Source organism: Marmota monax, unplaced genomic scaffold, assembly GCF_021218885.2.
Source record: "Marmota monax isolate L192 unplaced genomic scaffold, Marmota_monax_Labrador192_F-V1.1 WCK01_AAM20220418_F8-fsc00225, whole genome shotgun sequence".
Classification (NCBI taxonomy): Eukaryota; Metazoa; Chordata; class Mammalia; order Rodentia; family Sciuridae; genus Marmota; species Marmota monax.
Window position 1 is genome coordinate 1,371,393 of NW_026694524.1, and position 27,690 is coordinate 1,399,082.

The 27,690-nt window shown below is 38.3% G+C and overlaps 1 long non-coding RNA gene and 1 pseudogene across 5 annotated transcripts in view; one reads left to right on the plus strand and one right to left on the minus strand.

Annotated features, from left to right (window-relative positions):
• LOC131423251 (uncharacterized) overlaps positions 1-27,690 on the plus strand; it is a 98,185-nt gene that overhangs the window by 43,200 nt on the left and 27,295 nt on the right. For 2 of the 5 annotated variants that reach the window (XR_009224552.1, XR_009224550.1), the window contains exon 4: positions 5,641-27,346. This is a non-coding gene — a long non-coding RNA (uncharacterized LOC131423251). The remainder of the gene's footprint in view (positions 1-5,640; positions 27,347-27,690) is intronic. The other 3 variants (XR_009224554.1, XR_009224553.1, XR_009224551.1) reach the window with 3 other exon arrangements.
• Positions 6,948-7,039, minus strand: LOC124076340 (U6 spliceosomal RNA; annotated as a pseudogene).

The window sequence follows — 27,690 nt, forward strand, 5'->3', positions numbered from 1 at the left end:
TGAAACTTCAGCATTGAATGTAACTTGGAATAATGTGTTTAGTTTTAGTCCTCTTAGGGATTGAAACTAGTGACAGTCTAAATATTTACATATCTAAATATTGACATATCCTCAATCGTTTTATTAAAACAAATTATTTCGAGACAGGGTCTTGCTAAGTTGCCGAGGCTGGCCTCAAAATTGTGGTCCTCCTGTCTCATCCTCCTGATTTGTTGGGATCATAGACATATTGAATTCCTATAATTTATTAGTAGTTTTTGTTCATTTTTAATAGAGAGTAGTGGTGAACTGAAGAGCATAGATGTTTTATTAGAAGGTCATTGGCCAGGAAATGCTATAGATAAATGTGGTTGGAATATAGAAGCCAAATAAATGGTAGACTCTGATTTATTTGTCATTTACTTTTATGGTAGTAGGTATTGAACCTCATGCATGCCAAACAAGTGCTGTACCCTGAGTTGCATCAAAGCCTTTTTAATTTTTTTGAGCCAGGGTCTCACTAAATTGCTGATGTTGGTCTTGAATATGGAATCCTCCTGCCTTAGCCTCCCAAGTCACTGGGATTACAGGATTACACCATGCCTGGCTAGTTATTTGGTTTTAACTTAAAAAGAACCTAGGGTTTTATTTCTGACATTCAAAAAGGAATCTACATACTATTGTTGAATAGCCAACCCTGTATTTGAACAGTAGAGATTCTTGGGTGTCCAGCATCATCAGAGTGGTAAAAGCAAGATGGAAAGCATTCCTTATCCAAGAGTTTTCTCTCTGGATTATTTTTAGTTTTCAAGTGTGTAGGAAGATGCAAAGGTTTCATATGAGGGAGAATGAGTTTCTTCAGACTGGAGAGAGAAAGGTAGCACAGAGCGAAGGGTTAATATTGAATGATTGAATTAATAAATCTTAATATTCTGGAATGACAATGAAGCTTAGCTCCTAAACGAAGCTAGTTCAAGAAAGTAATGCAAGAACTATTTTATATGGCGAGAGTAAAATCACAGAATGTAGTAGATAAAGAAATGGTACTCACTGGATCTATAAAATAAAAAAAATTATGTGATGGTTGATAAATAGTCAAGAGGTTTCTGTGGTCATCAAAGAAAACAGAGTGCCATCTAGTGGAATCACTTCAGTAATAATGTAGTAAACTGTAGAAATAATTTAGGTTCTCAACCCAATGCAAAACAATTGATTTTCTTTCTCAAGTAATGTATATCTTTTAAAACTTTATTTTAAATTGATCTTCCATTTGTAGAAGAGTTACAAAAATAGAGGTTTTCCATATACTATCTTTGCCTAGCTTCCTCTCTTACCCCGTGGTATATTTATCAAGACCAGGAAATTAACACTGGTACGAAACTATTAATTAACCTCCAGACTTTATTTGTATTTCACCAGTTTTTCCACTTAGGTCCCTTTTCTGATCCAGGATCCTATTCAGTATCCCATAGTGTTTTTGATCATGTCATCTTTGGCTTTAAATTGGTCTTCTTAAAGAGTGTTTACTAAGAATTATTATCTAAGGATTGCGACTCTTGTAAAATATATTTGAAAATACAGGAGACTTCAAAAATTAAAGGCAGTTAGTTACATAACAAGAAATTTATTTATTTTTTGGTAATGGGAATTGGACCTGGGGCACTACCACTGAGCTATATCCCCATCCCCACTCCCATTTTTTTTTTTGGAAACAGGGTAGGTCCTCATAAAATTGCTGAGGCTGGGTTCCAACTTTCAATCCTCTTTTCCCAGCCTCCCAATTTGCTGGCATTCCAGGCATGTACCACCAGGCCTGGCTTGAAAATAAAAATTTTTATCTTGAAATATTTATTCCATTTTTCACATGCACACATACCCCATCTTTTAATATAGCTATTTTATATTTGCAAAGTACTTTGTAAGTTTTACTTGTTCTGAAAAGAGGCAAGAATGAATCTGGGACAGTTTTCTCTTGTTACCTAAAAAATGAATTGATGTTTTACCTGTTGGATAGTAGTCTTATGCACACTTGGCACACAGAAAAAAAGGATAGCAAATTACAAAGCAATTCAAGAGGAAACCTCATTTTGCCAACACTTTTAATTAACTGAATTTTTAAAAATTTTTATTGGTGCAATATAGTTAAGCATTAGTGGGGTTTGTTGTTATGCAATCATACATTCACAAAACGTAATTTGGTCATTTTCATTCCCTAGTACCTCCCTTTCTCCTCCCCTCCCTTCTAGTAACTGAATTTAAAAATGAATGATAAAGGGCAGTAGTTGTAGCTTAGCCTCAGAGCCAGAGCACTTGCTTAGCATGTGTGAGGCACTAGGTTCGATCCTCAGCACCACATTATGTATAAAAGACTAATTACTTTAAAAATATGAATGACAAATGTAGAATGGTACTGCCTAATAAATCAAACATTTTCTTCTTTAAAAGTTAGTGTCTTTGCCCAGTATAGTGGTGCATGCCTATGATCCTAGTGACTCCAGAGGTTGAGGCAAAGGGATTACAAGTTTGAGACCAGCCTCTGCAATTTCATCCCTACCCATCCTTTGCAATGTTAGTTTCTTAAATACCAGTGAATGCTTTAAAAAATATTTGCCAAATTTAATAATCACGTGTAATTATGTAGCTTTTTGGGTAGATTTTAGTACAGGGAAACCAACATAAACTTGACCACTGAGCCACATAGCCCTTTTTTATTTTTTATTTTTTTTAATATACACATATTTTTAGTTGTAGTTGGACACAATACCTTTTTTAAAATTTGTTTTTATGTGGTGCTGAAGATCAAACCCAGTGCCTTGCACGTGCTAGGTGAGCACTCTACTGCTGAGCCACATTACCAACTTTTTTTTGTAGAGAGGGGTCTCACTGAGTTGCGGAGAGCCTCACTAAATTGCTGAGGCTGGCTTTGAACTTGCAATCCTCCTCCCTCATCCTCCTGAGCCATTGGGATTATAGACATGCACTACTGGGCCTGGCTATTTAATCTAGTTTTCTAATTAATAATTTAAACCATCAATTCTAAGTGTCCTAAACTTTTTGCTGCCTTGTGTATTGAAACAAATATTTTGATTACCAGTTATTAAACAACTTCCTGGTTTTGTTGTCCCAGGTAACATTCTATATTTGAGAAATTCGAATAACAAATTAGGGCAACACAGCTTGAAGCTCATTTTAGTAGTTCATGGATTCATTCCCCAGAATATTGCTTTTTGCCCTATGTACGTCTCTTGAATAATGGCCACAGTGAACTCTGGTGTACCTGAAATCAGCGGAAAGGCCTGGAATTTCCAGAGGATATAATGTTTTCCTGTATCGCTGCTCCACACCCACCTTTCCCAAATTGACTTCCATCAACTCAGTGATGCTGTATGAAATGAAATTGCTTCCCAGATAAAAGAGAAACAACTTGGGAAAGGGCCTTGGCCAGCATTGACCACTTTTTTAGAAAACTTGATTCAAGGTTGATGTTGGCATTAGGGAAGGATGGATGTGCCATGACTACAAAGTGCTAAGAGTCCTTTGAGGTATGGTCAGTTCATGAAGTGGCCATACTGTAGGGGCCTTTCAGTCCATCTTAATTTAGGTCTTTGCCTATATGCATAGGTAAAGTTATTTGAAAGTCAAAACAGATGCAAAATAATAGAGAAATTAATGTTTCTAGTTTCTCATTTACTGTTAGGCTCCCTTTTATTTCATTGGCCTAACTGGGCCACAGAGCACTTTGTTTCTTCCCACCTGGTGCCTTCTTTGCTGACAGAAAGAGATTCATGTGTAATATTAGTTAAATAATTGTGACTGCCAGCTATTATTTCTTTCAGGTAAAATACTTGAAACTCAAATGGAGCCTTGGGGATGTAATAACTGAAGACCAAGGGTTGATTATTGCAGGCTTTTGCACAAGTGAGCATTTTACTGCCATTCCCCACACCAGAACTGACCCTGCCAGTGTTTAATCACATGAGAAACACACCAAGTAAATCTTATATAAACTGCTAATTATAAATATGGCCTCCCTTGGAACACAGGAAGCAAGCATTTCTTGAAGCCTATGAATGAAAGGAGGCTTTCCAAATGAATCCATTCACACAATGTACTAGATCACATTACATCTTGTGAACTGAACTATAAGAGTAATGTGAACACATTCCAAAGGAAATGGGAGAAATAAAGAATTTGCCTATTCAATCATATACTTCTAGAACTTATATATTTTTATTGCAGACTAGATTCTTAATAGATCACATTTGCGTTAATGTTTAGTTGGGTTGTGATCATTTTTCATAAACTTCCATTTTATTTTGACAACTAGAATTTATCATTAAGCATTTTCAATAAGATTTTGGCTCCCTTTATACATTTCTCCTCTTTAAGTGGAAAATGTTTTATTAGTTCTTGCAGTTTTCTAGGATTAAAAATTGCTTTGTGCTTTTTAGGGTGATCTTTTGAAAATGTTGTAAGTCAGACATTTTATGCAGTGTTAAGGGCCTCAGAAATGAGTTGGAGTGAGAAAAGAGGGTTTGTGCTCCCACTAGAAATAGTTAGAGATGAAGTTTTGCTTTGCAGATAGTTGGTATGTTAGTACAAATCCTCTGATTTCTAAAATTTTCTTTATCAACTCTCAACAGTGGTGCTTTGTTAAACTTTTGGTTACAGTAATAGTTCTCCAGTCTTTAAGGGATTTTTGTCACTGCAAACCAAAAGTGCTTTACATGGTTATGGGACAAGGTTGTTGTAACAAGTTAAACTGTTCTCCTGTATTGGTTGTTTGTAAATTAGTGGGTCTATTTGTGTACACTCCAGTCCCTTGTACTTAGAAAAGGTTAGGTGTTCTGTAGCAATGTGGGCTCCCAGAGCATGGAATATCATGTTAAGGGCTTATGGGAAGAATTTGTACAGTATTTAATAAGTACTGTTATTCTCTTAGAATTAATGTACTAAGGTTTTCTCTTAGTTAATGAAAAATATTTTTGTATTCTGCATACTCCATGCTTTTCAAATAGGCTGGTCTGTGCTGCGCTTGGTTTTCATGACTTTTCCTCCATTATTACTTGAGAATGTTATAGACTGCATTGTTTGGTGTGTTAACTTAATTATAGCTTGCATATATCATAAAAATACATGTGATTCACATCAATAGTAAATCAAAACACTGTTATGTCTCATTCTTTGTGTGCATCTTACACTCCTTGCTATGGGCTGAGCATGGCTTTCGCCACCATCTGCAGTGTGAAGCAAGTAGACTTAATGCTATACTTAAGTGATTCTAACAACTATGGGCTTAGCAAGAGAGTTCCCCGGCTGTTTCTTAAGATTAGCTTTGGGGACTATGAGAGTGTGGTTTGTAGCATCTGGGAAATGGAGTTACAGAAATGTGATTAAAGGAAAGGAGGGGTGCTACTGTGGTCAGCTGTTCTGTTTTGGAGTGAACAAGGTGTCTAGAAAATTTGCCTTCAAGTCTGTATTAACTCTTTGTTATTTTTAAACTTTATTCCCTCTAACCTTCTGAGAAGCACATATTCAAAGATAGGCATATTTGGTAATAAGCCTGGTATAGGGGGAAGTAATAATGATTTTTTTTCAGAAATTATGTAAATTGTTTTACAGTTAGCTAGATCCATCCTTTCCTGCCTTTTTAAAAAACAGATGGAGAAACTGAGTCCTGAAAGATTTTGATATCATTGAAATTACACAAGGAACTAAATATAGACTGTGCATTTTAAAGGAGGACCAAATTGAGGAAGGCACCCTCTCAAAGAGCAATGCTTCTGTTCAGTTTTGTGAGTACTTTCTGATTATATCATTCATGGCTTTTTTTTTAATAGAAAAAATATTAAACTTGTATTGAAATACACGTGTTGGCTTTTAAGGTGGAGGCTTGTAGCAGCATTTTGATTTATCCATGTTATGGATTCGGGCAGAGTAACCAGCCAATTTCAGATTTTTTTTTGGGGGGGGGAGGATTTAGTTATAAATTGGTTTGAACTTTCTATGAAATCACAACTTAGAACTGCTCTGAACTGCTTTTCATTGACTAGTTAATGACTAGTTAAATGAAGGATGCTTCTGTAAGGTAGACCTTGAGTTGTCCCAATTCTCTGATGCTTCATCCTTCCCTGGTGCTTCTAATGCTGGGGCTGTCTTTTAGCTGCCTGAGTCTTCACTGCTTTCTTTCTTCATGCCTCTCTGTCACCAACTACCTGGGCTCTTGGAGGGTTCATCCTCAGAGACATGTGAAAGACCCCACCAAGCAGCTCCTTTCTAACCCCTCACTCCTGGAAAGTCACAATCAACACATTACTTTGCTAGAAAGCTCCTCTTGGGCCTCTGATCTCAGGGTAGAAAATTCTTGCAATAATAAGCAAAGGACTTGTCTTTGTTTTTGAGAAGAAACCCAGCACCACGGATGATATAAATTTCTACTTGGTATCCAGGGTTTAGGCCAGAATATGGAGATTTTCACATCCTCTCACAAGGGTGTTTGATTGGGTGAACATCTGTTGTGTGCCAGGCTCTGCAACAGTATTACCACATTGCATTCATACCATAACACTGAGAGGAAGAGATGATTGGCCTTATTTTAGAAATGAGGCCATAGATACTTAAGAGAGGCATTCAAATTATTTGTCCAAGGTCACATAGCTAGTAAACAATGGAAGGCCTGCCTCCCCCTCACTTGTTTGATTTCACTGACCTATACCAAAGAAAAATATCTCAATGGATGTTGGATTTGATGCTTCCTTTCTAATTTGTGTGTATGGTTTTCTTTTCTTTTTCTTTGGGTGGTTCTGGGACTTGAACCCAGGGATGCTTTACCACTGTGCCACATTTTTTTTTCTTTTAATTCTGAGACAGGGTCTCACTAAGTTGGTGAGACTGGTTTGAACCTGTGAGCCTCCTGTTTCAGCCTCCTGAGCCCCTGGAATTTTAGATGTGTACCACCCTGTGTGGCTAAACATATGGAACACTTCATCCTTGCACAGGGGACTTGCTACTATTCTCTCTATTGTTCCAATTTTAGTATGTGCACTGCCGAAGCTAGTTCTATTTTCAAAAAAAAGATGCAGTCTTACTGTGTTGCCCAGGCTGGCCTGGAACTTCCAGACTGTACCTGCCGAGTCATTGGTACTGAGGTGTGCCACTCAGTTCAACCAGGCACATATTTTTAATTTTGCAGAATTTTTGTCTAATGAGACTGAATGTATATTAAGGAAAAAAAAAATTTTTTGGAGGGGGGTTGTATTGTGTGCCAGACCCTATTCTAGGTGTTAGTGATATTATCAGTGAACATATATAGACATTTTTATCAAACTCTGAGTTAAAGCTCAAAGCTTCATATATACATATTTCATCATGTCTTTCATTCACTAGCAACACATTGAAACACAGAACCCAAGATTAATTGCTGTCATTTTTCCATTGACTCACAGAATTACTGAACTAGCAGGGTACTTCTGAGGTTACTTAGCCAGCTCCTGAGGCTCTGGGGGAAATGCCAACCTAAACCATTCTATTATTAATAATTTTCGGGGGGGGGGGGTGTTCCATTAAGCCTTTGCAGTAGCCACTGCTTGCTTTGGATGCCTATAGCCTTTGTGATGATGATAAATTATTTCTGTCCTTAGAATTGGCTGGAGTATATGTCATTTTAAAACTGCATGCATGAAAAACATTTTAAAAATCTTTAATTCTATGCTTTTAAAGAAAATGATGGTGATGCTTGATGATTTCCCCTACTTTTCTGTCCCAAACCGAAAGGTCATTTGACCCCAGTTTGCAGTGTGTTTTATAGCTTCTGGGAACATCTTTTCTAATAGTTACCTTGTGCGTGACTGTATTTTCTTCCAGAAAGCTCTATGCTTCATATGGAATTGCGTACTTGTTCACCTTTTGACCATTATGGTTAATAGAGCTTGACCTCTTGTTTTGATAGAATTATCAGTTGGGTGACTACAGAGTGGAATTTAGTTTTATTAAACCTTCCCTCGTGGGAATGTGACAACTCCAAAGCTTAATGAGTAGCCACCCATACTTTAAGTTTCAAATTCCATGACATATTTATTCCTTGAAAATATAGGGGAACATCAGGGATACTCTAGTTTTCCATCTTGAGAATACCAGTGGGGGAGGAAACGTCTCCTAGAAGAATAACTTGTCAAACCTGGATACAAATTTCCCATCAGAATTGTTATTTATACCAGTTTCTCAGTTAAAACCAGAAGTGTTCTCAATGCATATATCCTCATGTTCTTTCTTTGTTATTATGGCATTGAAACATAGCATCCTAGATTTAGTAGAAATCTCCTGCTTTTTAGAGTATGTCATGGTGGTTGCTAGGACCCAGGGCTATCTGGGTCATGGTTGGCTTGAGTCTTCTCACAGTGGCTTCCTTATCTTGGTCCAACAAAGTACCTGTGGCTACAGTCATTACTTCTTTCAATGTCCAGTTTTTTGTCTAGCTCCTTAGATTACTAATGTAACATTCTCCTCCACTTGCCTATCTGGTTGTAGTTCAGATATAGGACAAAATCACTTTCTAGATTATGGTAATAACCAAAAGATTGCATGGTCCCTGATTTCCCAAAGGTCAGTTTTCCCACTGGGATCACTATGACTATGGTGAACTACCGGCACATTGCCTTGCATATGGTAGCTGTCTAATAAATGCTTGTTTTTATCTGTGGTGTAAAGTGAACTGTGCTGGGACCCTAGAACTTGGACCCAATCCCATTTTTGCTTCAACAAAGCATGTGCCTTAGGTCAGTCACTTCCTGTATGTGGACTACAGTCCCCTCAGCTGTGAAATAAGGACATGGGCAGGGAGATTTATGAGGTTGCTTTCAGCTTTATGAGTCTTAGTTTGTGACTGACTAAATAGGGGAAGAATTACGGCCAGTCAGTCAGATGCCACAACTTTGTTTCCAAACCCCAGCTGACTCCATAGAAGTGCCCTGCCTTGAGTTGGGAATGGCTGGCCAGTTGCTTTCCTGAGGATCCCATGCCAGAATCTCTAGTCATGTCCTTTGGGACATCTGAGGGCAGAGTTTTTTAAACTTATTCTGTAGCAATGGAATTCCCTTCAAAAGAATAAAGAATTCAAGCAGACTCTGATTTACATGTGAGTAGAAGTCATGTCAGCACTTAGCTTTTGCCAGGATGGTGCTGCATATAAGATGGAGGAATCCTGAAGGTAGAATCTCAGAAGGTGGTTCAGAAGGTAGTTGGAGTGGTGGAAGAGAGAGAAATCTTTGGCCTTCCCCCTCCTCAATACCCCTACCTTAGGTTGTACCTCTAGCCTCACATTTTTCAACTCACTTCACAGAACATTTGAAATCATCTGCCCTGACCAGATAATGGCAATTTTTTGATGCTGTGTTACCACACATGGCATCCTGTCTTTGAAACTGGGAATTTGAAATTTACTTCTCAGAATCTTCCCTTGAACCTACGAAAAGTGTCCCTTGCCCAATGTTCTGCTGCTAAGAAAGTTGGAAACCTCTAAGACATCTGAAATACCTCAGCTCAAAGGGTCTCTTCTTGAATCCAGGGATATCAAGTCAGAATCAAAGAGGAACTACTTATACCTCCAATTCCTGATAAAACTACAACCCACAACCCACCAAAACTCACCTAAGATGAAATTGATAACTGGAATAGTCCTGTTACCCTCAATAAAACTGGGTTCATAGTTAAAACCTCTTGAAAAAGGAAACTCCATAGATGGTTCCACTGGTAAGTACTAACATCTAAGAAAGAGTCAGCCCTTATTTTTTTATTGATGCTTGTAGGATTTGTAATGGTACTCCCCTTTTTATTCCTGCTATTAATAAATTGTATTTTCTGCCTTTTTAAAAAGGCAGTTGGAAATTCATTTAATGTATTCAGGGTGTGGTCCATCTTGATGATGTTTCATGTATACTTTAAAAGCTTTCATATTCTGATTTCGTTGGTTATAATGTCTTATAAATGTTAGATTCCATTTGTTGATGGTGTTTTTCCCCCCTGGGGCTTACTAGGGGCTTAACAGTTGTTGATACTTTCAAAGGATCAGTGTTTGGTTTCATTGATTCTTCTTTTCCCCTACTGCTTTTTTCTATCTACAATTTCATTGCTCTCTGTTCTTTCTCATTCCCCTCCTTCTTCCTTTGAGTGTGTTTTGTTCTTTGTTTTCAGGTGGAGGCTGGATCATTAATTGGAAATCTTTTGTTTCAAATATAAACACTTAGTGTTATCAATTTTCTCATAGGCATCATTTTTGTAGGTGTATTACGTGCATTTTGATATGGCGCATTTTTATTATGTTCAACTCAAAATATTTTTATTACTTGAGGCTTCTCTTTGACCCATAGATTATTTAGAAGTGTATTATATAATTACAGTTATTTGGACATTTTCCTTTTGTCTTTCTGTTGATATCTGGTTTAATTTCATCATGACCAGAAAACATCCTTTGTGTTATACTGACTCTTCTAAATTCACTTAATGTATTCAGGGTATGGTCCATCTTGATATTTTTTAAAAAAAATATTTATTTTTTTTAGTTGTAGTTGGACACAATTCCTTTATTTTATTTGTTTATTTTTATGTGTTTACATTTTATCACTAAGAAGAATTTAACAATCTTATCACCCTGTAGGTCCTTTTGACCTCCTCTTTTTTTATAATTATTTTTTGTGTTACTTCTGTATACACCAAAACCCTCATAGATACAATTTTTGCTTTCAGTTAAGAGCTCAAGAGAATAGTTGTTCTCTATATAATATTTCAGTAATGATAGGCCACATGCATGATGATGGTTGCATGAGATTATATTGCCTAGTAACATGGTAGCCATCCCATGTTGGGAAGCATATTCTTAATGCCGTTTACATGATGATGAAATTATCTTAGACACATTGTAAGTGATATATGACTTGATAGATCTCTAAACCTAGATATATATCCTTTTTTTTTTTTTTTTGGTTACTAAGGACTGGACCCAGAGGCTCTTAACCACTGACCCACATCCTCTGTCCATTTTATATTTTATTCAGAACATGGCCTCACTAAGCTGCTGAGGCTGGTTTGAACTTGAGACCTCCTGCCTCAGTCTCCCTACTGAGATTACAGGCTTGTGCCACTGTGTCTGGCAGATACCTAACATTTTTGTTTTTCTTTCTTTGTTCCCGATGTCCCTAGTTTTCTTGTAGCATCATTTCCCTTTTGTCTAAAAAGTTTTGTTTGGCCAATGAGTTATTTTTCCTTCGTCTGAAGATATCTGTATTTCACCTTCATTTCTAAAGAATTTACAACATGACTATAGAATTCTGTATTACAGTTCTTTTCCTTCGATACTTTAGAAATGTGTGCCATTTCTTTTTGTACGCAAAAATCTAAAGCTGTCTGAACTTTTGTGTCCCTAGAAGTAATGTGTCATTTTCTCTCACTGCTTTCAGGATTGTTTGCTTCATTTTTAGTTTGCAGCATGGTTTTCTTTGGGTTTATCCTAGATGAGGTTCATTCTACTTTTCAGGTTTATAGGTTTATATAGCTTGTGAAATTTACAAAAAGTTTTCAACTGGTATTTCATCAAATATTTTTCCTGAACCACACAACACTCCTCTCTTTTCTTCCAGGACACAAGTGGCAGACCTTCTATTATTGTCCCTAGAGTCTCTGAGGCTCTGCTTTGTTTTGTTTCAAACCTTTTTCTTTTTGTTACTCTGATTAGCTATTTTCTTTTTCCTTTTAGTTGGACATAATACCTTAATTTTATTATTTATTTTTATATGGTGTCGAGGATCGAACCCAGGGCCTCACAGGTATTAGGCAAGCACTCTGCCACTGAGCTACAACCGTAGCCCCAGATTGGCTATTTTCTTTGGAGAGGTAGAAACCTCATATCTTCAAAGAGTTTTTTTTTAAATTTTGGTTATTTTGTTATTCAGTTCTAAAATCTTCAGTAGTACTTCTTTTTATTTTCCTTGTGCAGAATTTCTCTTCTTTTATTGATTCTATCTTTGTCAGATAATTAAGACCTCTGTCATTTAGGCACTGGCATCTGTTGATTGTCTTTTTCCCCATGCTGAGTAATCTTGGATTCTGTCCTGAATATTTTGAATTTTATGAGACACCCTAGATCTTATTTAAATCCTATTAAGAATGTTGTATTTTCATTTGTGTAGGCATTTGACCTGGTTGAGTTCAGTGAGCAAGTGCCAACTAACTTGTGATTATTGGTCCCAATATCAGCTGTTACCAGTATCGCTTGCATTGTGAGTGCACGCACCTCATGCTGCTCAATCTGGAATCTTAGGGCTTTAGTCCTCAAAGTCTTTGATAGGCTATTTAGAATGAGATCCATTCATGCAAACCTGGGGTGGAGTGATCCCCAGGTTTGGCCATTCATAAATATTTTGTGGGGGTCTCTTTCCAAAGCTTCTTTTCTTCCATCTATCTAGTACTTTCCAGATCCATGAGGATTCTCTTTTTGGTCACTTAGCCAGAAAATTTGTTCTTAAGTATTCTGCTGTGTTGTGTGCTGGCAGTTGTGCACTTGTACTACTGGGTCCATGTTCCTGGAGCCAAGCAATTAGATGACAGAGACAGTTAAACACAATGGGCCAGTTTCTTGGAACCTCAGCTGCACTGAATCCAGAGGAAAGTTGGTCTCTTTAACTGTTCAGTTCCTGTAGGCTCCCTTTGCTGCTAAGCTTCCATCTCTACTGTGGGGTTACTTAGTGACTGTGGCCTGAGAGAACAGAGAATGGAAAACTGGAGGATATCCCCTAGTGTTTCTGAGCATCAAGAGTTCTCTTTCCTGCTGCATCTCTTGTTTCTCTCTCTGCCAGCATCCAGTGTCTGGTAACAGTGTGATGAGCCCAGGCTTGGGTGCACTGGAGAAAAAAGGAATGGGGAAATTAACTCCCAGTTGGTATTTCAAGTCCTGGTCTTCTCTCTTCATCTATCTGCTTCTGTTTACTTTGCAGAGTCCTTGTATAGCTGCTCCAGGGTTTATAGTTGCTTGTCGTGAGATAGGGCAGGTTGCACTGACTCCATCCTTTGCAGAACCATAATCTCCATGTGTGATTGTGAATATGGAAAATAGTTTGAGGCTAAACAATGGGTGTTCTTTTTGTGTCCCTCTCCCCATCTTGACATCTTGAGAAAACCATCCTTAGGACCACATACATATTTTAGAGGAAGATGGGATTACTATATATAGCCAATGAACATCACTAACTCCACTGGCTGATGAAATCAAAACTTGCTTCTTTCTTGACATCTACAAGTAAATCAGGAAGTTTTTCTTCATTCTCATTCACCTGTTTATTAAAATGTAGGGGGTTGGGGGTGCATCTGACTGGTACATGCGTAAAACCCTGGGTTCCTCAAAAATTAAGATTAAAACAAGAAAGGGCTATTTCAAAGAGAAGAGTTGGGCATATAAGTCAAAGATTTCTAAAAATCCTTTTAGTCCAACTTAAAAAGGACCATGGAAATAATGCTTATGTAAATCAGAGTCTAGCAGACCCCCTCTCTACTAAATGAAGAGGCACTTGTATAATGAAAAGAGCCTTTTTGTGCAAATTTTGCAGTGCTGTACTTGGGATTTTGAATGTTGAATGTGCTTATAATTCCTATCAAAGTGATTACTGTGATAATAGTTTATTAATAGGTTAGTGAAAATCAGAGAAGACACTTCTGTAATAGTGTATAAAGTGAAATTGTAAATGCCTGCCTTAGTAGGCTAAATGGTTAAAGGTGTTCCCAGGGTTGGGAATGATATTCAAAGACCTGTTGTTCAAGAGGGGTGGGGAGCAGGAAGCTCTGTTGGTGTAAGCAGAGAATGGAATGTTTTAGGGAGTGGGGGTTTGTCATTTCCAGGAGCAGGGCGGGTTGCTCGGTGGGAAGGTCTGGCTCCAGCTTGAGCCCACTCACAGGATGTCAGGGGGAAGTGTGACTAAGGTCACGGCCACGCCACGTGGTGGGCCAGCTGGATCCAGAGCAGGGGCCTCTGTGGCCACACATCCTGAGTTTCCATGGTCTAATATAGTGGGCTTGAAAGAACGGGTGGATGCAGGATGCTGGCTGGGTCTATGCCGTGCGTGGGCAGTAAGTCTTAAGTGACAGTGGGTGGAGATTACAGCATTTCATCTGCTTTTCCTTTGACACCTTTTAAAGATACAACCCACGGTTTTCAGGGGTTTATGCCAATGTCTGCTTAGAGGGATCTTGCAGTAGATCTTAAAACCCTTTAGTGTTCTTAAGAACACAGGGATAATTTTTCTTTGGGTGCCATTTAAAACAAATATGGAGAGTTAAAATTAGATTGGGAATTTTTGGTGCTGTTCATATTCAGCTTATTAGGGGGTGATTTTGAAATCCTTCTTATATAATTTTCAGATGTTTCAGGATACATTACATTTCTTTTCACTTTTCTTTTGCGAAGGGCTGTTCAGGATGTTTAGCAGGTTGGGTTTCAGAATTTCAGCAGCTTTATGGTGTTGTCATCCAGTTTGACAGATTGAATTTGCACTTACAGGAAATGGAATGTAAAATTGGAATGTATTGTACTAAAGGAACATAGGAGAGGGTATGTCAGGTTTCAGCTGTGATTAATATTTTGCTGATGATCTTTCAACTACATGGCATGCTTAAACTCTGCCTCAACTTGAACAATTTCTAGTATTTCCTGATTGTCAAAAACTAAGTCTTAGAAAACGACTCTGAATTCTCATCCTTAATCCATTTAGGATTTGAGAAGGTCTCTGGCCAAAATTTTTAGCTTCTTAATTTAGAAAGAAATATTTCATTGTGAAAAGCTGTAAAGTCTCTTAGTCTTTTCCCTCCCCCAACTCATTTTAAAAAGTTTGAAGGAATGAGGGGAGGGATGAAAATCACCATAGAAACTGGGGTGGGAGGCTGTAAGTACTATGGGGTATAGGAGCTGTTATTATTAGATATCATTGAAGGCACTGTGTTTTTAAGACTTAGGCCTAGCAAGGATTCATTGAAGTATATAAAGAATTTCCTTTAATGTGCTAAGTGTTTACTTGGTTCAGGTATTCTTCCTAAAAATTAAGAAAACATTCCTCCTATGGAGAGAGATGATAGAAGGAATCATAATCTTTCATTCTGTTATTTTAAATGTAATCTCATTTGAAATATGTGAGTTCACCTTGGAAGTAAGGTACCTGGAAGGGACAAATTCCTTAACAGAAATGGAGAGTGGGAACCAACATTTCTTGAGTGCTCATTGTTTCTTTAATTTTCAGAACTGTTCATTGATGTCAATTTATGGATTTTAAAGATGGGCAGTTTTTAAGTTGGTGATTTAGGCTTTAATTGTTGGATGGGGGTGATATATGTTTGGGGATTTTTTTTTGAGGGGGGCTAGGGTTTGAACCAGGGACACTTTACCACTGATCCACATCCCCAGCTCTTTTTATTTTTTGAGACAAGTTCCACTGAGTTGATTAGGGTCTTAGAAAGTTTTTGAGGCTGGCTTTGAACTTGCAGTCCTCATGCCTCAGTCTTGAGAGACCACTGGGAGTTTAGGAGTTGGGATTACAGGCACGTGTCACTGCACCCAGCAATGTTTGGGAATTGTAAAACAGTGGTCCCCAGTCAGGGGCAATATTGTTCTCTGGGCGCACATTTTCACAGATGTCTCTGGTTATTGTGATTAGAGAACGGAAATACTACTGGCATCTGGTGGGTAGAAGACAGAGATGCTACTGAAAACATAGTAATGCACAAGACAACTCCCCTACCCTCCAACAATGAATGTTCTGGTCCCAAAGTGAACCACTGATGAGACCTAGCACCAATGATAAATCAATAGAAAAGAAATTAGAACCCATGTCTTCCCTGTGTGAGAAGGTGAAAGAAAATTTAGCCTGATTTCTTCCATCCCTACAAGTTAGCTATGCCTATATATTATTTGTAGACATCTTAAGAAATAGGGAATAGATTTTACTAACAATGGATGTACATGTGATTTCAGGAGTTTTTAAAGTTTTCATTTTTAGGATATATGAATTTCCCATGATGATATTTGGTCTTTTTCCACTTCCACTACAACTTTCTGACATGGAGGTAATAATTAGCTAGTAGCCATTTTGCACAATGCATATTTTGTTCAAAGTATTAAATATCAAGTTCAGGAGTGCTGTGTTCACAATATTGAATTTGTTAATAAGGGTTAAAAATGGTGGAGTGGCAAACACTGAATATAATGTCCCACAATGATACTGCTTTGTTAGCATCCAATGACATTCTATATGGAGTTCTTGCTAACAGTCAAAGTTCTATTTCTTTAGTTTTTTAGTTGCAGATGGACACAATACCTTTATTTTATTTCATGTGTTTTTATGCGGTGCTGAGTATTGAATCCTGTGCCTTGCGTATGCTAGGCACATGCTCTACTACTGAGCTACAACCCTAGCCCCTCAAAGTTTAATTTTTAAGTGTTTAGACTCACTTTGAGTTGCAAAGACCTTAGCAATTTAGATCTACCACCCCAACTGTTTCCATTTTACGGCATTCCAAGTGGCCACAGATCTGTAAAAAGGAACCTAACCATGACATCTGGTGTAATATATCATTCCTTAGACATTTTGAAAGACTTAAATGTCAGAACATCAAAACCAATGAAGAAATAGTAGAGCTGGTAGGAGAGAAGAAACATAGAAAGCAGAAAAAGATAAGGTTTGTGAAGAATGGTGAGGAGGAGAGATTCTAAAACAAACCAACAGTGGTTTGTTCTGTGTGCTAGAAATACTTTTGAGCACCTAGCACATGAGTGCTTTAGGTATTGGAGATACAGTAGAGAGCAAGATAGGCAAGGATCATGCCTTTATATAGTACTTATATTCAAGATGAAGGAAATATCACCAGAGAATATAGTTAGCTTTCCATATCCAGGAGTTCTATATCCATAGGTCCAATCAACCAAGGTTCAAAAATATTTGAAAAAGCAAATTGCATCTGTACTAAATGTGTACATATTTTTCTCTTGTTATTCCCTAAAAATACAGTATAACCACTATTTACATGGTATTAGCTATTACACATCATTTAGAGATGATTTAAAGTATAAAGGAAGATGTATGTATGTTATATACAGATATTATGCCATTTTATGTAGGGAACTTGACCTTCCCAGGACTTTGGTATATATAGGGAGAGACTCTGTGACCAATCCTCCTTGAATTCTGATGGAGGACTGTAACTGCTTATGAAAGGTGAATGAAAGATATAAAGTTGTGATGTGGGGTTCTCTGTGTTAGGAATTTTGAGGAAGATGATATATGAGAGGAGAAAAAGGATGAGATTTAGTCAGAACTTCAAGGGGCAGGTAGAGGGAACAGCAAATATTTCAGTCTTGGCAGCTGATTTTATAAAATCAAACATTTTATCTCAGTCTTGTGAAAAGACCAGATGTCTGTGTCTTGGTCTTAATTGTGATATGTTGACTATAAGGGAAATGATGTGTGCCCTCTTGATCATTTACAGCACCCCACAGTGTTAGGAGGGCATAAAATAGTACTAATGGAGTTATCAATGATAGACATTGATATTCAATATTTTAAAATTCAGTTTTTTTCTCCATAATTTATTTTTTTTTTAAAATGGTGGAACATTGGCTCATATTTTTCTTATATTAACCTTTCATCTATTAACTATGTAAATTCTACTGAAAAATAGAAAACAAATACCTTTTAAATAAAATGTTTAAAAATCATCTCTTGGTCTGAAAAAGATTGACAATATCTATTTTCCTTCTACTGATCTTTTTAACTTCCTGAGGTGGAAGAGTCTACTTTAAAGGGTGGTTAGTGGCTTTTTGTTCTCTTTTTAATATTGTTTTCCCTGAATTTTAATCTCTCAGAAGGACCTTTATATTGTGATCAAATTATGTACTATAGAATTTATTATCTGTACTATTTTTAAGTGTTGATTATATAATATGCACATCTTGGTCTGGGGTATAGCTCAGTGTCAAAGTGCTTGCCTCCCCAGCACAAAGTCCCCAGTTTAATCCCCAGTACCCATCCCTTCCTCCCCCCAACATATACACATGTGGTTGTATACAACTTTGTTTGACCTGGCCCAAATTATAATCTATCTCTCTGCTTCTGAAGGGGTAGCCCTGAGTGAGGGACTTAACCTCTCGAAACCAATTTTATTAACTTAAAGGAGTAAAGCCAGTGTGAGAAGGGATACATGAAACAAGATTATCAAAGTGCAGGTGATTTTTGAAGTCAATTAAAGGTACATATGGGGGGTGATCCTTCTCTATTTTTGTTTATGCTTCAAGAGTTTTCATCATCAACATTTTTAAAAGAGGAAGTAGAAATAGATAAAGCTAACATTCTGTACTAGGGCAAATGTTGGTGTTTTTTAGAAGGGAAGATTTGAGTATACTTGAGTAGAAGATAAAGGGAGTAGAATGAGTGTTTGAGGAGGGACATATACAGAAGTTCCTTACCAGTGGCAAGTAAGTCCTGATCCACCTAGACCTGGCTTTCATGAACCCTCCAGTGAAGGAGCTTATCCTATACAGCCTGTCCCTTGTTTACCTCCTTTGGCAACATTTTTTTCCCTTTGCTCTAAAAATTGGTTCACACCTTCCTTTGTTCTTCATGTCCACTGGCTATATTACCATCTCTATAGTCATGCATGAACTCAGCACAGGCCTCAATAATTTTTTTAGTCTTTGCAATTCCAGAGTTTATTCATTTCTGGGGTACCTTCATGTTTGCCCTGAAGCTCTGACTTAAGTTCTTCACTTTAGTGGTGAATGCTTACATTTATCCCTCTATGAATTTGGATAGCTGTTTTCTTCCAGTGTGTAGGATCCACCTATGATAGAACTGCTACCTTGTACACTGTATGCACAGTTCCATGTAGGGGTCATAGGGGGTCCTATATCTGTTTAGCCTCAATAGGGTACCAAGATCTGGGCATGGAGTCTCTCTGCCTTTCAGAACCTTGGTTCTTACCAAAGAACTGGGAAGAATTTTTCTGCCAGGTGGCTAGGAGCATGTTTGGAATTCCTTTGTCAAATTGTATTCCTTTTTTTGTTGTTGTTGTTGTTGTTATTGTTTGTAGTGCTTGGGATGGGGCCTAGCATGCAAGTCAAGTGCTCTACTATTGAGCTACTTTGTGAGCCCTGAACTTGTGATTTTGATTTCTTTTTCTTAATGAGATCCAGAGTAAGGTCTTTGAAGAAGGTGAAAGGGAAAAGAGGCCAGAAAGGATTAGATTGAGGTCAAGGTAGACATAATAGCACAACCAAAGAGGTTGAAAAATTTTCATGTGGAGGGTAATATGGCACTATTAATAGTGACTTGGTGAGTGATTTACAAGAAGGTTTTTCTTTACTTGGAACCTGCTACTCTGTGCCTCTAAGGTACAGTTCTCTAATGGAGGAGGGACAAAAGAAGTTGGCTTACAATTTGCTCTGTAGTCTAATGCCTGGTCCTGATATACTGATTTAAGAGTTCTGTATTGAGTGCATGATGATGTTAGACCCTGGGCAAGATGTTGAGGCTAGTGTAGTATGAAAGAGAGATCTAGACCCCTCTCTAATGTAGAAACTGCCAACTGACTTGTAAGCATGTTCTCTTTAGTCTACACAGTTATAAACATTGAAATGTTTCTTCTTGAAAATACTGGGAGATTCAGCTCCCTGGAATTGCATCCACACCATAGTGAGGAAGGCAGGACAGGGAGAAAGGATGCTGAGTAGGGCCTGCTGTGGCAAAGAGAGGCACATGTTCTATAACCTGCCCTGGGCTTTTTCTCTTTTATATTAGTTATATTGGTCATTGGGGGTATCTTGGTTAGGGTATCTCCTCCCACCCCATTTAACATGTTTTTCTTACCTATGGGATGGGGAGCTTGGGTGAGAGCTGGGCTAAGAAGCCAGGTTGGGATGGGAAGTGGGGTTCCCTACTGCTCTCCCTGCCCATGGGTGATACTTCTGTGTAGTGCCTTTTATCCAGCCCTTTCCCGGGCACTGCTCACAGCTGGTTTTTTGTTCATCAGGATTCAAATTCCAGTTAGAAAGTGGAAGTAGTAGCACCTACTTTTTCTAACTCTTCTATCCTTGATCCTTTCATGTGTGACCCTTGTGTTCTTTTTCAGTTTATGGAATCCACCTGGGGCATCATTCCTGTGTCTTGCAGGCCCTTCCTGCTGAGTGGGCCCTTTCCTTCCTGCTCAGTTTGGAAAGCATACCTCATCTCCCCTTCTTGAATGCTCTGAAGGTTGGGCACTGTGGGGTTTGAGGCTAGGGGTGGGTAGCAGAGAACAGAGCTGCAATAGGGACTTTTAAAGCTTCTACCAGAATGGTTGTGGGGCTTTCTGATAATTTTCATTCGAAGATAGCATCACAAAGTTAAGGTATTGTGTGTACAACTGATTTTGGAGCCCATGTGTTCACTTAGATTATTCATTATCTTCCTAGCTTTATTTATATCCCATCCCTTTTCTTTCTTTTTTATGGTGCTCCCCATGGAACCCAAGGCCTTTTACATGCTAGGCACTGAGGAGCCACTCCCTCCCCGCCATCTTTCCTAATCTTCACACCTATTCTCTATAATTACATCACAAATTCATGAGGGCAAAGACTGTTCATTGTATATCTTCATTATCCTCTGCTCAGCCATGTCACTACATACCATATAAAGTTGAAAAAAAATATATTTTGTGATTTTATTTACTAATTTTAGGTAGTGCAAAGTTTATAGGTGATACATATTTTAAATTTGCACACCCCTTGTGAGGGTGCATCTATCCCATGCTGAGACTAAAACGTGTGTAGTTCTGCAAAGTGGAGCTGGAGCTGTCCATATCATCTTGTCTTTGTTTTGCTAATCTATCAGTATCCTTTCAGCTCTCTCTTAAGTCTGGGGATGAAAGTACAGGGTAGAAGGGTGCAAACATGGCTAGAACATCCCTAGGAAGGTAGGGAGGGCCTAGTGTTTTGACAAAGTTGAGGGTGGAGAACACAGTCCTTTCAGAAATTCCCAGACTCTTCAGTTTAAAAATGGTACTTAAGGGCTGGTGATGTAGCTTAGTGGTAGAGTACTTGCCTGGCATTTGCAAGTCCCTGGGTTTCATCACTGCAAAGGAAGAGAGAAGGGGAAAGGAAAAAAAAGATAGACTTTTAACATTGGGCAGATTAAGTACCATTTAGTGGAGACTCCAAATCTCAGAGCAAGGTGAAAAATGGCTGGTGTATTTGCTAGCCCCATTCCTTGCTGTTTGTTTAATTTTAGGGCAATAGATTTTTCTAGATTTTTTTTTTAAAACTTTTGGGGGCTCCGTATAGGAGATCCCTCAAAACACAATCAATCCGTAGATTGAAATTTTCTTTGTAACTCAGTAGACAATGTTTTATGCCAATGACCCTCTGAAGTTCCATAGAAAAACAGGAAACCTTAGAGATGAAAGGGCCTCAAGGCAAACATACAATTTACTTCTAGTCTCTCTGTTATCCTAAAATGTGAATTTTGTAATGTTATTTTCACTATAGTTTTGTTCACCTATTAAAACAATTTAAATATTTACTTATGCAAATTACCTATTTATACTCAAATTTTGTAATCTAATTGGTGCCTCAAGGATATAGCACATCCTTATGCCCTGATTTTGTGAGTTTCCTACAAAGTCCCTTATACTAATTTTTTTTTTTGTGGCCAGTTAAATCTTAAGGTGAAAAGCTGTGGAATGAATTTGACATAATTTCCCTCATACATGTATGCAAACAACATAGTGAATCCCACCATCATGTACATCCATAAGAATGGGACTCTACGTAGAATAACATATATTCTATACTTGTATAATTGTGCCAAAAGGGATTCTGCTCTCATGTATAACTAAAAAGAACCAATAAAAAATTTTTAAAGTGGGTGAAGAATTATGAGTTTATAATGGATGCACATAACAATCAATTTAGTCTTCCTCATAAGTTACATAATAGGTATTATTGGCTACCTTCATTTTAGAGACAGAAAACAGCACAGAGGTTAAGTCATTTGCCCAAAAATATGCAGTTTGTAAATGGTGGACTTGGGATTTGACCCCAGGTAGTCTGTATTCTTCAATTCATTGTACTTTCTTTCCTCTGGGATACACTAATTACAGTAGCCAATTGATTTATTTTTTTTTTTGGTCACCAAGAACAATCTAAGAATTTTTGTGCTGCTTTTCATGGTCACCTGGCAAATGACATTTTTTCAATAAATGATTATTTCATGTGCAGATAATTACTTCATTTGGGGCTTGAGTTGCTCAGTGATAGTCTGATGTCCTCAATTTTTAAGAACTTAAGTCAGCCTCTGTTGTGTGGTCACAGATAGACTGTTCCTGGTGCTGTTAAGTTGCCATCTTCTAAGAGGTATCCTGATTGGCATCACCAACAGAGAAATACTCAGTCTGAAGTTTGTCTTGTAATTCCAGGTGATAGATAGGCATACGCCATGTAGATGGATGTTTTTAAACAATGTTACTAAGATACAAAGGGTACATACACTGTAACTGTTGTAGTGGCTTTGTAGTATTAGCATTAATAGTTTTTTGGGGGGTATTGAGATTGAACCCAGGGGTGCTCTACCACCAAGCTATATCCCCACCCCCCATTTTTTTTTTTTTATTGTGAGACATGTCTTGCTCAGTTGCCCAGGCTGGCCTTGAACTTTTGATCTTCCTGTCTGAGCCTCCCAAGTTGCTGGGATTACAGGGGAGCACCATTGTGGCAGACTGTATTGATGCACTTTGCTTAGAGTGCATTGTTGTTTCTTAGCTGTGCAAACAAAAAGTAAGCACCATTTATCACTCATAACTCTGTTGATGCTTGTGGTTTCCTATTTGCCAGATATTTCAATTTATAGCTACAGGTCACTCTGGGTAACATAAACAATAAAGTGTTTCTGTTTCTTAGTTACTTTTAAAAAGCTGGACTGGGGCTTAGTATATCCAATGTGGTAGCAGCAATAATGTCACAGAGAAGAATAAAGTAATCCATGTCTTAAGAGAAGGTCTTAAGGGGCTGGGGTTGTGGCTCAGTGGTAGAGCGCTTGCCTAGCACATGTGAGGCCCTGGGTTCGATCCTCAGCACCACATAAAAATAAATAAAGTTATATATATAAAAGAGAAGGTCTTAAACACACATCATGTGGAAATTAGGCACAATTTGAAGAAAACTTCCTGGTTGTCCTACTTGTGAGTCTACTGGCACCCTCTGTAGGTGCTTGTAAATTACTTTCCTATACTGCCCCATTGGAGGCCAGCCTCTCTGGTGTACTGGATGCCATCATTTGCCAGTGAGGTCCCTGCAGTTATCTATATGTTCCCTGGTGTCATCTGTTCTACCACCCACATCCCCTTCAAGCCAGTGTGCTATTTCTCTTGGAAAGAATTATCTCTGTGTACTGCCGCACCTACCTCTCCTCCCATACTCTACAGGCCTCACTCCACTGAAGCTTTCTGTTCTCTTTCTTCGTTCAGAATGGCCCTGGCAGGAGAGCCTAGGAGCTTTACATTTTTCAATTCAGTGTTAAGTCCCTGGTCCGTGGCTCATTCAGCCTGACAGCAAGATCTGACCCAGGTAATCATGTCCTCTTTAAATAATTTTCTTTACTTGGTCTCCTGATGCCACATTTGGTGTTCTGCCTACCACCTATTGGGAGGGTGTTCCTTGTCAGTCTCCTTGGTTGATCTTCCTGTTACTTCAACCTAGAGTTTCAGTTTGAAATGCCACCTGAATGAACACTGATGCTGATGATTTCATCTCATAACTTGGCTCAATTTCAACTGCCCTTTCAGCATCTTTCCTAATTGGCATCTCAAATCTAGCATGTCTATATCTTCATTTCCCTCTATGCATCTCCCTGCTCCTGCCATACCCTGCCTACCCTAGTTATGTAGTATGTCTACTTCTGACAGGCCACTGTCATGCTTCATCTGGATTAATCAACTTGAGTCCCCTGTTTAATTCTCACTTTTGGAGTCATCCTCTGCTGTAGTATGAATCTGGATGTCCCCCCAAAAGCCCATGTATTAGAGGCTTGGTTCCCAACTGGTGGCAGTTTTTAGGGGGTTGTGGAAACTTAAGAAGTAGGGTTTAGAGGGAGGACAATCTTTGGGTCACTGAACCCTTGAAGGAGATTGTGGACTCCCCTTTCCTTTTTCTTATGTTCTCTTCCTGTTCATATGGTGAGTGATTTTACTCTACCACAGCTTCTTCAGTGTTATGCTACCACAGGCCTAAAGCAGAGGGTTCAACCAACCCAAAATGAATGGAAACCTCAAAGTGTGAGCTGGAAGTAAACTTTCTGTAAGTTGATTATGTCAGGTATTTTGTTACAGTAATAGAAAGCTGTCTATTACTCCCTCCAAAGATCTTTAGATCATTCCACTCTCCTGATCAGAAGCTTCATGGTTTTCTATTTCTCAGAATAAAGACCCATAGCCTGTGTAAAGACAGTGAATAAACTCTGAAACTGCATGTGATCTGCCCTCCCCATTGCCTTCCAAGCGTAATCAAACTCATCTCTTTCTCTCTCTCTTTTTTTTATTTTAGTTGTAGATGGACACAACACCTTTATTTTATTGATTTATTTTTATGTGGTGCTGATAATAGAACCCAGTGCCTCACACTGGTAAAGTGGTAGGCAAGTGCGCTACTGTGGAACCACAACGCCAGCCCCATCCCTCTCTTCCTTCTCCCTTGATTGTTCTGCCTTGATGACACTAGACTTTTTACTGTCCATATAGTCAATCAGGCACATTCAACTCAGTGTTCCTGCGCAGTTCTTTCTGCCTTGCCACCCTCATTTGTTTCCCAGATATTTATGGAAGCAAGCACTTCTGTGGCTATTTGGTAAGAGATCATCCTTCACTAGTCAATGGTAAAGAAAACAAAAGCCACCTCGCCACTACCCTTGTTTGCACCCTGGGATTGTCTGCCTTCTCTATTCTGTCTGAGCACTCATTACCAGCTAGTGTAGTCTGCACTTATTTGATTGTATTTCTTTCCCTGCCCAACTGGAAACTCCATTAGATCAGAGACTATCTCTTGTTCATTTCAGTATCCTCCCTGAACCTAGCACAGTGATTTTTTGAATGAATGACTGAATTTCTTGAGCACAGTGGTGAGGAATAAATTATAGAAAATACACATTTCCTGTAATCTATTCCTGGAAGAGAACCATTGGCATTTATGACATATCATGTATTCTAAGACACTCATTCTTTCCATCCCTTTGGTAATTTGATCATTGCTGAAATTGGGATGAATGTCTGAATGGATTGGGCCTCTCAGTTGCCACCTCCCTGGCAATCGTCATGATGCAATTGCTGTTGCCCATGCATCCACATAGTTGGCCTTAGGTGTTCACAAGGTGAACAGTTTGAGTTCTTTGTATTGTTGGATCTACATACAGAGTGTACCTGCCATTTGTTATGCTCTCAATAAAATTACTCTTTGAAGTGCATGTTTATTGACATTGAAACAATGTTGTTGTGTATATAGAAAGGCATGACAACAGCAAAGGAGTTAAGTTGGTGTTAGTGAAGCAAATGTTTGTTATTGGAAATGAATGAAATTCTACCTTCAAAGCAACACCTAAAAAGAAGTAGCTGTGTTACGTTTTGTATGACAAGCAGTACAACTGAAGGCAGAAGAAATTGCCAAAATACCCCAGAAGAAACTTCGCTAAACTAGTTGGACTGTGACCCAAGACTGTCTTTAAGACTTTATATCAGTTAATTGTTTAAATTTGTTTCTTTCCCGGTGGTGTCTAAAATAATGGAGAGTCTTAAGATCAGTACAGTGTTTCAGCTGGGATAGAATAGTATGGGGTTCTGTTCCTGATCTTAGAATTGGAAGACTAATTTATAAATCTTAATTTTGTTATTTAGAGTTACTAGTTTGCATTTAAGTTTCTAAGATAATGAATATAACTTGGCTAGACATTTGTTTTAGACTCCTTTGATTTCTCAAAGAAATGTCTTTCTCCAGTATTTAGTGGAGAACTGGCAGGATTGGGACTAATTATCTAGTACTGAGATTTGACTTTTCATTTGTTGTAATTAGTTTGAGGATAACTTTTTGAGACAGTTGGCAACTTTTGCTTAATAACTTTTGAAATAATTATAGGCTCCTTAGAAGTCATAAAAATAGTACAGAGTGGTCTCAGGTATCCATCAGCCAGTTTCCTCCTGTGGCGACATCTTGCACAAATATAGCGCACTTGCAGTTTTTAATATACCATCTAGGAATAGAGAGAAAAGGTATTTTTGTCATAAAGCCAGACACGGGTTGCCAGATCAGAGACATAGGTGTTATAGAGGGACTCATACATTGATTGCCATGACATGGAAGAAATAATCACCTTGGTTAAAACATTTTGGCAGCTGGGATTGTAGCTCAGTGGTAGTGCTTGCCTAGCATGTGTGAGCCACTGGGTTCAATCCTGGACACCAAATAAAAATAAGGAAATAAAATAAATAAAGGTATTGTGACCATCTGCAACCAAAAATATTTTTTAAAAATTAAAAAAAAAAAAAAACAATCCCACATTTTCAAGAATTAATTTGTGTCCTAAAACTCCTTGATGGCCTTGTTTTTGCTTTAGCATGACTTGCTTTTGAAGAAATCATTTTAGCATGATTTAAAATGCTCTTTGAGAAACTTGAAATACAGATCAACAGATATTTCTAGAATTGCACTTGGAAGGGATGTGAGGTTAACCACTCATTGGGTTGCCCCCACCCCATTGCCCTGCCAGGTCTCTAGCCCAGAATTTTTCTCACACCTTTCTCAGCTTAGGGTGTCAGTCCAGTTTCCACACGATAGGATTTTCTTCCTGTTTTCAGGCACAAACACACCCCTCTCCATTTTACTTATTATCTTCCCATAGGCTGCAGTTTTTTTTTTTTTTTTTTTAAATGATGACTTGGCCATGTCTTGGAGAGTGTAATGATGGATCCTACAAATTCAGGAGTGAATTGAGAGGTCTGGCTGGTGTGGGAAAACTATGAAAGCAGGGACTTGGTAGGCATAAGATTGGAAGCTGAAGCTCATTATTAAAGTCAAACATTCTTCATATGAGATAGTACCTTCCTTTTCTCGTTTCTTTTATTTCTCTTTATTTATTCCCTTTCACTTTTGGACACTCTGTATTTTCTTCTATTCCAGGAGGTCTGACTTCCAGAGTGTGGTCTGTATTGTGAGGAGTCCTCATCTACTTATGTCCACAGTCTGAATACTACTGCTTCCTCTGACTTAATCACCTCCCAACCAAGGTCACCTACCACCTTCCTATCCTTCCCAACCACTGTCCTTGCTCAGGTACCTGCTCCCTAAGTTGTCCTGGCTGCTGTTTTTTTATCCTTAACCACGTGACATCAGCATACTTAAGTGACTGATTATAAACAGTCTTAAATTCATTTCCATTTGGCATCAATAATGCCTTTGAGACTTCTGGTTCTCCCATTTAATCTATCAGAGTGGCAGCTTTCCCACCCACCACCATCCTCAGCCTCAAACATTTGGTGTACTAGGGAGCAGGAAAAACCCATACAGACTATCCAAGGACTCTTATCTTTAGAAGACTCAAAGCTCCTGAGAATTGATGAGACCCATTTTTCAGTGTCTTCCCCTGTAATTATTATTTAGAACATTTTTTTAAAAGG